Source organism: Lolium rigidum, chromosome 5 (assembly GCF_022539505.1).
Source record: "Lolium rigidum isolate FL_2022 chromosome 5, APGP_CSIRO_Lrig_0.1, whole genome shotgun sequence".
In the NCBI taxonomy this organism is placed as follows: Eukaryota; Viridiplantae; Streptophyta; class Magnoliopsida; order Poales; family Poaceae; genus Lolium; species Lolium rigidum.
Window position 1 is genome coordinate 266,572,118 of NC_061512.1, and position 12,569 is coordinate 266,584,686.

Consider the following 12,569-nt stretch of genomic DNA (forward strand, 5'->3'; position numbering starts at 1 on the left):
ATATCTAAAGCAAACATAGGTAGATAGACATGTGTTTGCTGATAGAGATAAGTATCAACCATGTTGCCTGCCAAGGTGACGAGCTGCTGGCATCTGAGTGCAGTCTGGTGGAGGAGTATGAAAAGTTGGGCATCTAGTCATTTCGGATGTTGCAATCATGGGTGATGTCACGATCATGATCACTCGAACAAGAGGATCGTGATCCGTCCATAGATCAGACATGTGCCTCATCTTTGATGGGAGATAAAGAAAACATTAAGCTCGATGAATTGCATAGTGTGCAACGGCAAAGGAACAACAAAGATAGAAGAATACAAACCGTGTGGCGTCGCCATACATGGACGTCACCTCAACTTCAATGAGGGAGTTTGCTACTCCATCCTGAAACCTCCACCTGCCAGTAGTTGAAAGTAGGCCGCTCCTGCTGCCAAGCTGAACCTCTTCGGGAGGTGGTGGCCTCGGGCTCGTTGCGGTTTAATACGTGGGCACAACCCCTGTTACTGTGCAAAGTTGGGCGGGAGTACATGTGGATGCTGCTGATGGACGTGCGTGGAGGAAGGCGGTGGAGGATGTGATGCACGGTACTGAACAACGTCTGAAGAGCGGTGACAGCAGGAGTGGCAATTCATGACAAACAACACCTGGACCTGAGCTTCAAGAGCAGTGGGGTTTATCAACACCTCCAATTCTCGGTCTTCGTCAAGGCGAGAAGAACTAGCAATTCAAAAGGAAAATTGTGCTTTAATTTTATTGTGTCTCATTTTTTTAGATATGGAACAAAAAAATGAGACACAATTTTTTCCAACTAGGTGCACCACAAACTCTGGTGCAACTATGAAGATTTGGTTCCATAGCTCAAAACTGGACAATATCACCCTGTAAAAAAGAAACTCTGGACAATGCAACTTAACATGGCACATCAAATCTATTTATTGTGCAATGACCAATCGAAAAACCTGGTGGACAAATAAGAAACAGTATAGGTCACTCAAACATGGATATGTGTGGATCAACAGTTCAACACATAGGGTAACAGACAGATAGACTGTATGTACTACAGTAATATTATGCCATTAAATTTGAAAACCAAGTCTAGAAAAACACCATTAGTTAGAACGTTAATTACGTGACTTGCATCATGCACACGAACGTCAGACGATCAACGAGGCGTGCGTGCGCATGACCGCATTCACGAAAGGAGTCAATCAATCAAACATCGTACGCACTATGTGGAGTGTGCACATCGCACGCGGCCGCCGCCTTGTCATCGTCGCCGACCCGTCGCGCCCCACACCACGCCGCCGTCTTCCCGTCCGCCATCCTGATCGACACGTCGAACTCCCGCACGCCGCTCCGCGCGTCGGCGGCGAGGCCGTCCGCCACGAACCGGGGCAACGTGGTGATATTACTCCCATGCGCGACGACCCTCGTCCACCGCGTGTTCTCCGGCGGCAACCACCACGCGGCGCAGACGGCCTCCCAGCTGGCGAGAACGGTCCGCCCAAGCGCCGCCCCGCGGTAGCTGACCTGCACGGCGGTGCCGCGCTCCAGGCAGTACCCACCGCAAGTGAGCAGGCGGCCGGGAGACGCCGCCACGCCGAGGGAGAGGTCGAACGAGGTCGACATCATCCCGTCCTGCCGCCCGATGTCGAGATCGGCGGTGGTGATCGTGGCGTAGAAGCGCGGCGCTGGGTGGTCCTGGTTTCTTATCCGTAGCCATATGGCGCCGGCGACGACGGCCGCCATGAGGACGAGCACGACGTAGGTGCATACCTTGACGACGCAGCGACGCCACAGAGCCGGCCGACACATCTCGTCTCGATCGGTTTGTGTGTAATAAGATGGTCCGAATCGAGGAGGCTCGTACGTCGAGCTTAAGCAATTCATTACAGTACACGGATCGCCCGATTGCGTTCCTAATTAACGATCAACAATCTATGCCATACCTTTCCACATGGCCATGCCGTTGTTTGGTAAACTAAATGAAAATCCTGAAAAACATATCTCTTTGTACCCTGAATTTGTGCTCCATTACAAGGAATGAAACTGCACGTGTCGGTCGAAACATGGAAGCCTATTTTTCCTTAATACATGTCCGTGATCATCGATCGGCTAGCCAACGAAATTACAATACAGCCAGACATCCAGAGACGTCAATGTAAAACTAGTGCCTACTGCCTAAGTTTGTGCAAATTTTGGTGCAATTCGTGGGATGAAAAAAAAACCGTGTTGTAAACAATAAAGCAGATATGAGCCTCCACGCACGCCATTTCATCATTACTAAGTCAAAGGCCCAACTATGTTTAAAAAAAGGAGTCAAGGTCCCAACTTAGACCCCAATCAGTTCCCTAAAACAAGGGTGCGATATTGCGCTTGTTTCCTTTTGCCTCGATGCCCTGTCCGGAACCATTCGCTCGCCCGCAACCAGTTTCGGGCATGTACGATGGTAGAGAAGTGGTGCCTTATCTTAGTTATCCACGTTATCTAGAGAAAACAATAGATACACATTATCTTTTATTGTCATCTCTAGAAATCAAAGGTAAGGAATTAGTTTGCTAAGGGAAGATAAATGGTACAACGCATCAAATAATCTTTTCATATTTTCTAAGGGATCATCCCTTAGCTGAGGAAAGACAACATTCTCTTTCTTATTTCTCTCTCGTCCAACTGAGCAAAAATCCAACTGAGCAAAAATCATACGTGGCAGTTCTAAGAGAAGCCTGACGTCACCCCAGTATACATGTACTCACCACCACATGCATAAGAATCCGGATTCTCCAACAAATGATTGATAGAGGAATAAACAGTGAATGCCTATTTTCATACCGTAGAAGAACTAAGATATGAGCATGGCCAATATCCAATGGCACTTCAAGATGGCTCGTACACTACAATTTTCAATTATCTAAATCATAGGTCTAGTGACCTCTATCAAGATATGTATGCTCGAGAGCTTTTTGGCGAGATATTTAAAGTTATTAATATAATAGCAAAACAATACACAATACTTCGTCTAACAGTAGATATTAATCCAAAAATGGGTTGTAATTTTTTTGTCATTATTATTTTCCGCAGATGTGACAGAGAATCATTGCAAGGAAGATTTTCTTAGCGATGTTTCAACCAAATTTTAATGAGAAAAATAACATACCATTGTATACGTGTATTTATAATAGAAGTGTATTTGCAAATAGAGATGTTTGAAAAGTTTTTTTAAAAGGTGTTTGAAAAGTGCATGTGAAAAGATTTTTTCTTAGGGATGATTCAACCAAACTTTAATGAGAATAACAAGTTTGTTTCGTAATAGAAGTGTATTTCCAAATAGAGATGTTTGAAAAGTTAAATGGGCCATTGTATATTTGAAAGTTTGGCACCCTGGGTGTATTCCTAATTGTAGTAAATCGAATAAAATAATAATAACTAATAAAAATCTTATGTTGGAACAATAGTTCTCAAATGAAGAATATTTATTTTGTATAAATATCTAAAGACTGAGTTTTTTTTGTATTTTCTGGGTGTGAAATGAAGAAAATAAGGCACGATGATGATTGCAAAGCATACAAATATTAACACACTAAGACCATGGCATGCTAAAAGTTAGTTCAAATTAGAAGACTTTAGTGATAAAGGGTAATCTGCCTTGAGACAAGTTAGTTCTATCGCTCGTACCTCCGGTAGACTGACCCGCATCCTCCAAGAGCGCATGCCTCAACATAGAGGTGTCGCTGATATTTTCTATTATTTACCGCCCCATTGGTCTTGCGCCCCTAATATTTTCTTAGTGGCGTGTAAGAGACACACCACTAGTACTATATGTTATTAGTGTGGCGTAGAGGACAGACCACTGGTATCACGTTACTGTGCGTGGACGAGACGCCAGTGATATCTTCTTACCAGTGTCGTGAGGAGGCATTGCATACCACTAGCCATTCGATTCGTGCTGGCGTGTGGCACTCCAAGTTACACGCCACTAGAACTATTTGTGCATTTTAAAAATACGCCATTTGTAGAACCCATTTGTTTAGCCAAATACATACATACATTTTATCCACCGGCAAAATACACCACAAGGTCAAAATACATACAGAAAGATCGCATCCATAAGAGATAGGTGTTGGCAGTCGAAATCTTGGGAGAGAAAGTTATTAGGAAAAGGATCGAGGGAGATAGTTACATCCCGGCCTCAGAAGCTCGGAGACGTGTTCACCGGAAGCACCTCCGACCTCTTAATGCCGAAATCACTCGGAGTGATAGATTTTTTAAAGAGTTTTTCGATCGACGAAGCCGAGAATGATGGGGCGGGGAGAATGGCGAGAATTTTCAAGCGAGAACATTTGTCCTTTGCCTACATATTTTCCTTCGTCGAATCAAGCTTTTACTAGCCAAGTCCTGTTTCCAATACTGATAAAACCAAGAGGTGCTCAAAGTAAGAACAAGCCTAAGGCATTCCACGAGAGATTCTAGTCAACGGACAAAGGTAATTGTTCAACATTTATCATTTGTGTGCTTCATGGGATGAACAGGTATTTAGTGATGTTTATTATTTATTTTCTCTTTCTCTTTATAAAACAGGTATTTAGTGATGGCCTCCATGGTGCGTCAGCTGCAGCATGATTTGCCGGGGCGTGTTATTTCTCCCATATATGGATAGTCGTGAGCAGCAATGTGGTAGTATAGCGGTAGTCGTGTTATTCAAATCCTGGAATCTAAATTTTCTAGCTGACCTTTGCTAGAAGCCTGCTGTTTTTTATCTGATGTACTGCCACGCTCATTCTTTGTATCAACCTAGTACTTCTTGGACCCGCACTAGATTTCCTGATGTACCGTCTTGTACTTATCTGAACTAGACTGGCTCTATAGTAGTTCAGAAACGTCAAAACTTGGGACGTGATTTTTCTGGCGTTGGCATTTTAGACGTAAGAGTTTTGTGTTCTGAGATGGGTTTCCTGTGAAGCTAGTTTTTTGTCCTTAAATGCTTTGGAAAAACTTGGGACGTGACTAACAAATGGCATTCGTGCATGGCACATTATTAGTGTGAGATGTGGTACTTGGACTGTGGACATCATATCAAATGTTCACATACCAGAGCACGTTTATCGTTCCTATATTTTCCTTGGGGGGTAATGTTCATTCGAAAGTTCTCTGTTCAAAATATGTTATGCTTCCGCCATTTTCCCTTAGCCTTATGACATAGCGGCTTCAGTTAAAGCAATAAAATCAGAGTGATGGTTGCTGTTCACGGCAGGATTTCATCTCTTTTGCTTGCAAAAATAGTTACTGGTCTGACGAGTATTTCCTTGCTGGTAGCGCTGACACTTCGACAAGCAAAAATAAAACTCTTTGTCACAAAGCTAGGCATGCCTCACCTTGTTGATTTTGGGTGGAGCTTAACCTTAGCTGTGGCTGAAGCTTAAACCCAAACATGCCCTTCAGTCTAAAACTGATAATAGTTTTATGAATGATTGATAATTTCTTCGACTGGACTTGCTAATATCAGCTTAAAACATACAAATCAAAACTGAAAAAACTTAATACAACTATCAACTGACAAAACTGAAAACGACACTTAATAAGCCGAATTTGACAATAAACAGATAGATAGTAATTTTGAGCACAATTCTTTTAACTAAACTTCTGGGCGGACAATCAGATAGTATGTCCCACCACCCTGGAATAAAAATAAATATGCATGAGTACTGTTCGAGTATGTAGCTCAGATCAATCAGATGCAAACAACACTATTTTTAAAAATAATTTGCTGATAAATCTACCTTAAAAACAATTGACTGAGAAAGTGAGAAATACAAAACGTATAAGTCATTTTAACACCAGACAACAGTTCCTATTCACAAATAACCGTCCAGAAGCGTCATACAAAAGCACGACACATCTAGTGGTAAAGACATGCTTAATAAAAGATCTAAAATAAATATGACAAATCTCATTCTCTTAGATTAGTACATTGTGCTATGGCCACTCCCAGGTACACCATATCTGCAGCTCTCAAACCTTGTATGTTTTTCACACAGTTATGTACTACCAGCAAAGATACTATTGTTTCTCAAAGAATACACTAACCTTTAATATGTTACAAGATTGGGGATTCCTTACATTCTCCACAAACATGTAATTTTCTTCTCCCAGAACATGCTCGTAGACAAGCCTAGCCCAGCTCAGCCCAGCCAAGACAGTCTTCAGTCAAGTCAATAATCTCTTGACACGTTCATCAACTTGACGTCGCTATGAAGAAACCATCTTTTATCTTTGGTCTGAGTTTGAGTAGAAGAATCCTGCAATTATTTCACTGAAAAAATTTAAGTGTCAGACAAGCAGTTTCCTTCACTCATGTCACATGAATGCAAAATGGAAAGCTAAATTATCGCAGCAGTTATACTAATTAGTATCTGTTCAAACACGGGAGACATCAAGGGAGGACCTTGACATGGGGGATGTCGACGGGCACATCGGTGCTTGACTCAACGGTGGCACCGAGCGCGGCGATGGTATTTGCAGCTGTCTGGACGCAGCGGAAGAAGGGGGACATGAGGACGCGGTGGAGCTGGTAGCCATCGGCGGCGGCCAACGCCCAGATGCCAACATAAGTAGGCCACCTGTCCCACGCGCCGGTGGCCGGAGATCCGGTCGGCGCCCAACTCCTTCCGTCAGGCCGCCGCAGACAAGCCGGAGGGAGGGAGGCCAGCACGAGCAGCCAAGTACCAGGCAGTCAGGCACTACTTCCTTCAGTCCGCGCCCACCCCCGAGCTCGTCGCCTGTTGGTGCCATCGGGAGGAGGTGCCGAGGTGGGGACGAATTGCCAAATTGAATGACTCGATCTGAAAAAAAAAAAGTCTCGCTAGGTACAATGGGCTCTATTGGCTGGGACTGTTTCAGAACCTACGGGATTTCGAGTTGCGGAGGCGAGCACGTAAAGGCCATTAGATTGACTGAAATGGATGGCTCTGGTTAATTCGAGGGTACCACAAAAGGCCTCATAATCTTTGAGCTGCTGAATAGTAAGGGAAGACGTGTGCTGAAGATGGCTTAAGATCACACATATTTTAGCCAGCTGCAGTGCCTGCATTTACATTGAGGTTCTACTCTCAAGTCTGAATACGAAACCATCATAGTAAAGAATCAGATGACCACCATCCCTTGTGTGGCATATTGATTGATTTGATTATTAAAATAACAAATCCAAAAGGGGAATGAATACACCAAGCCACATCATGCATGGGTTTAAAGACTTTCAAGCACATCCTGACTTCATGGATTGTAGTGTTCAAAATCATCACGGGGTGCCTTTGCTAATTCATTTTTAGGGTTTTTACCTACATCCGTTTTACAAGCTGATGCAAAACCACAAAATGACTTGGATTTTAGCATTCAAATCATCACGGGGTGTCTTTGCTAATTCCCCTAGATCATTTTCAGGGTTGTTGCCTACAATGGAATGCATGACAGGTAAGGACACAGCACACACACACAAGTTAAAATCTTATTCTCTTACCATACTGAGAGCGCTGATGTCTCAATCTGAGTATTCAGCAGGAGTCCAGAGAGGAGCACAAGGATTTCAAATGACCACCATTCCAAGCTGCATAAATATTGCCAAAGAGTGTTCAGTCTGAGCCACTAAATCCCAAAGAGTGTTCAGTCTGAGGCACTACATCACAAATAGTATTCAGTCTAACTCAAGAAAATACAAAAGAATAAGATATTATTTCAGAGAAAAACCAGAGTAGTCTCGAGCAAAAATTGTACTGATAGAGTTTCCTCTCAAGAAAATTTTACATTTCGTTGATGTTCAGATCAACACACAAGCATGAACAAGCAAGCATCAAACTTCCAGCAAAGAACAAACACTTTTTTAATACTCCAGACATAAGTATTTATGATTCATCAATGATTGCAAGCAAGCAATGACAGAATTCTACTAAACCAGTGTTCATCACAGATCAGAGAAAATGACATGGCAATGGAGTAAGTAGCATGCGTTATTAAGTGAAGTATGACAACAATTAGAGAACCTCATATGGTCATCTTTGGTTTAGCATAAGGATATAACTACTCCAATTTCATGTTTTATCAATTCAAACAGTAGTGTACAAGCAAGCACATCTGTTGACATACAAATCAAGTATGCATTTGATAATGCTAAGCTATATCATGTTTTATCTAAAGCAAATCAGTAACTACAGCCTAGCAGTACTCCAATTTCTGAATAGTACAACAATCGCCAGATCTACTATCTTTTTCTATCACCAGATTCAGTACTCGTGCCAAATTAAATTGGACATTTCTTGAAAAACTGATTGCACCACCATTGGACCTCCACCCTGACCTTGGCTCGACAGATCAAGCACCACCGCTGCAGATCCAGAAAACATTCTACTATGAGCCAAGTATGCAATATGACCACATTCTACTATGAGCCAATTAAAAAATGAGAGGGAATTTTGCCAATAATCTAGAGCTATATGTTGTAAGAAGCAAGCACATGGGAACATTACATCTCATCTCAAAGCAACTCCAGAAGAAAAATATAACTATCAGCATTATGGGGTATCTGAAGTTCTCAGAAAACAGTCAGGTTGCATTGTTTGAGGCTTTCAGGTAAGTAGCGTAGTTATGCATATAAAAATCCTTCAAAAGAATAAGACTAAATGATTATATCATGATCATATATCCCTAACAGAAAGACACAGAATCTTGGAATGTACTGGCACTGCCAAGTCAGAATATCCAAAGTGATGCACAGAAGCTCAGGGCATGTCCAAACACCAACATCGAGCTAGCCTATTAGATTGTTGACCTGGCAAACTTTCCATGATACACAAGAACTTGGTGAAGGAAGTAAAAACCTACATAATCTTAATAAACCTCTTAACTAGTTTGTGCCTTATAGTTTTTTAATTCCTCTGGTCATGCCAATGTAACTACATGAACCATAACACGACTATCGTAATAAATGGCTGGAATCGGTCATGATAACTCACTCAATGACTCGATCTAGTTGCACACATGTTATTACTATTGCACGCACTGAAACCCAAAACGGATACAACTTAAGTGCAAGTGCCGTTAGTTTGTTCCAAGCAAGCAAAAAAGCAGGGAATCCAACCAATGCCAAATGCCAAAGCAGAGGTAAGCAGGGAATTTCTTAGGTACAACAAGGTAAAAAAACTAGGAAAATGTCTGCCACTGAAAGTTCAGAGTGCAACAAGAAAAAACAATGTCCGTAGAAAAGGCGCATCGACATAAACATGAAATTGGTCACATGGGAACAATAGTATAGCTGAGGGTCCATCCACCAAGAACAGAGAAAGAAACTATGAACTGTAGACCACAAGAGGGTCATGGCAATCAAAGCCCTTAGTCAATGTTTTAACAGCAGATATGGATCTAACGGGGCCTCTTGCCATCCTCGATAGGAAGTCAAAAAGGACTCTATCTGCGTGACTTTTGCACCATCGCCATTAATCAGTGCTTCTTTGTATGAGTATGATTGCAACACTGCAACGAGAACAGAAGGAGACTCTTCGGTGCCCACAGGACCAAATCTGCCTCACGGTCTACAGCAACTTTGGTTTCTGGATCCTCCTGAGAGTCTGAGACATGACATGATATGATTTCGGTATAAGTAATATTCAAGTATTTGAATAGAAAAAAGTGCAAGGTAAGAATTTATGGCTCACCTTGTCGCATACTAAAGAAAGAGGCCACCCCATGATGTAGTGATGAGCAGGCTTTTGATATGTGTCATAAATGAGTATGTCCAGCTCTTCTGTTTCCAGACACAGAGATAGGAGTGACTCGCATCGCTCAAGATACTTAGTAGACAGGTACACAAAGCCATCGATAACTGCCTCAACATGCACTGTGGTATCATACTCACCAACTAATGTACTGAGTTTAAAAGCATTTTTCAAGGTCCATTTCTCAACACCATCATCATCAGCTCTCCAAAACCAAACAAAAAGCCTTCCTATATTTGCATCTGAGTCATCTGCACAAACCATACAGAGCTCCCCATCCTTGGTATGACCTAAAGCAGATAGCTTCGATCCTTTGTCTCCCACCGACAAATCCAGTCTAGAAATCTGAAGCGTGGTGGTGTTGAGAGTAAGTGCATAGTCCTCACGCAAGTGTTTCCAGTAAACAAATCCATTCACCTGCCTACCAGCATCAAATTCAGACTCGAGCCTACCAGCATCAAATTCAGGTTGTGGCGCAGGTGTCTACTCCATAGTGGCCGATGAGAAGACGGCGATACATGTCGGCCTCTTCATGTGTTCGACACAAACCGCGCTGCACACCCCCACGTCCTCTTCGAAGAAGACAAAGTGAAACTCAATTGTCCGGGAGTGTGTGAGCTTGTCCGGTGGCAGGGGAAGGACATGCAGCGCCTGTGTGAGGGGGTTGTAGGCAGCGATCTGGTCGGTACTAAGGTTGACAAGAATGACATAGCCGCGGTGGCAGCTCTGGATATCCCACCCGTGGGGTTCATGGGCGCTATCTTCGGTGAGACGGGTGAGAAAAAAGTCAGCACCACGGATTACGGCGGTGTGGTCCGGATCGGAGCGGCCACGGAGGGGGGAAAATGGAGGGGCGGTAGGGTTCGTGGAAGAATCCTAGGAGCTGTGGCGGGTGGAGCGCCTGGAAGCGGCGGCGGAAGACGGGGGACGAGCGGACAGCGTGGAGGAAAGTGGGGCAGGCAAGGGCGGCACGGACGAGACTCGGAAGGGACGGGAGATGGAGGAAGATCTCAAGAAGTAGGTCGTCACCGATATCCTTAATGATGGTGGGAGCCCGTGGCCTGGGGTGCTTCGCCGCCCGTGGAGGTTCGGAGGCCATGGCTAAGAGGGAAGAGGGAAGATTTGATTTTTTTTTTTTTTTGAGAAACACAATACAAACGCAGGCGCTCACATACACGCGCATACACTCACCCCTATGAACGCACACACGCACACCCTACCCCTATGAGCACTTCCGGAAGACCGAGCCGGCGGATTGGATCTTGAAATTGACGAAGTCACCACAGGCGCCTCGCTATCGACGGGAACGTCGCCTCCCACTGAAAGAATATTCCGCCTTTATGAGACACACAGATGTCAAACCTGGGGTTTGAACTCTGGTGGGCTGGGGGTACAACCACCCTCCTAACCACCCAACCTCAGGTTGGTTCTCGGGAAGATTTGATTTTAACCCCCCTTGGACGACATTTTAGCAACAGATTGATATGGGCCAGTACAGCACCCCATCTCAGCTCGTTCGACAGCATTTCAGCAGCATTTAGACTTCATCTCAGCTCGTTTTGACAACATTTCAGCAGCAGTACATATGGTTCAGAATAAGGTAGCATCAACAACTATACATATACCATTACCCGATGGTTCAGACCATGGTAACAGAAGGCCACTATGTGGAGAATAAGGCAGCAAAAGACATGATTTCTAATAACAATGGTCCATCGAGTTCTACTTAAAATTTATTTTGGCTATTGTTGGAAAGACAAGCTCTCTGTTTGGGCGGCGAGCGACAAGGGGGCAGGCCGGCGGGGCGAGGGCAAGGGCAAGGGGAAAGTCCGGCATTCCCTTCCCACCGCCGCGCGCCCTATCGGCATAGAAAACCCTCCCCCGCCGTTCCCCAACCCCCTACTCGGCCTAGGGTTTGGGCACGGTAATGGCGGGCGGCCTCTCGCTGCAGAACGAGGGGAGTGCGGGGTAGGAAGGTAGAGAGAGCAGGGAGGAGGGAAGGAGCTCACCTCCAGGACGGCGACTCGCGACGGAGGGGCGGGGCGGGGGCACTCGGGCAGAGTCTCGGCGAGCGGCGAGCGGCGAGGAATGTCAGCGACCCACCTGTACCCCGCCTCGCTCGTCCGTGTTGGGCCGGCCCAGCCGCCCAAGGAAAAAACTTTCTTCTGTGATTTTTTTTCTACTCCGTATTGATTTTTTTGAAAAAAAAATCAGATTTGAATCCTTTCAGAGTATAAAACATGTTCAAAGTTGAAAAGGTTCAAATTTGAGGAAATTGTTCAAATTCGAAATTTGAGCCCTTGTACTGCGAGATGGTTTTCTTATTGCCAACAGAATTGGTCCTTTTACCATGCAACATTGCCTTTCGGCAAGAACATAAGCTACTAGCTAGGCTTTTGTTTTGACACGAATAATTCTGTGTTTTGGGATTGCGATCCCCTAGCTTTATTATTCCTGATATAACGAATGAATGATGCATCTCTATTTAAACTTCAAAGTGAAATGGAATCCACAACAGAAGGATGCTCGTTTTTCTGGAGTTGATAGCACTGAATTATATCAAAGTGTGTTACTATGTTATTGTTCTGAATGTTGAATTTTCTGATTAGTATGTGTATGTTCTTAATTTTGAGATAGTAAGTACTGGCTTTCTTGTTGTAAATCTTAACTTGGGAAAATACATTGTTAAGTGGATGTTAAGCCTGTTTGCTAACTGTAGTTAATTTTAGCACTGTAAAATTTGCGGTGGTTCCTTATGTGTTGCGCTAACTGAATTTCAACCTCTTTTTTGGTTCAGTCTTTGCTGCCGGTGGT

At 44.0% G+C, this 12,569-nt stretch overlaps 1 pseudogene; it reads right to left on the reverse strand.

Annotated features, from left to right (window-relative positions):
- Nucleotides 1-6,424: 6,424 nt before the first annotated feature.
- LOC124657626 lies at nucleotides 6,425-10,854 on the reverse strand (annotated as a pseudogene).
- Nucleotides 10,855-12,569: the final 1,715 nt, after the last annotated feature.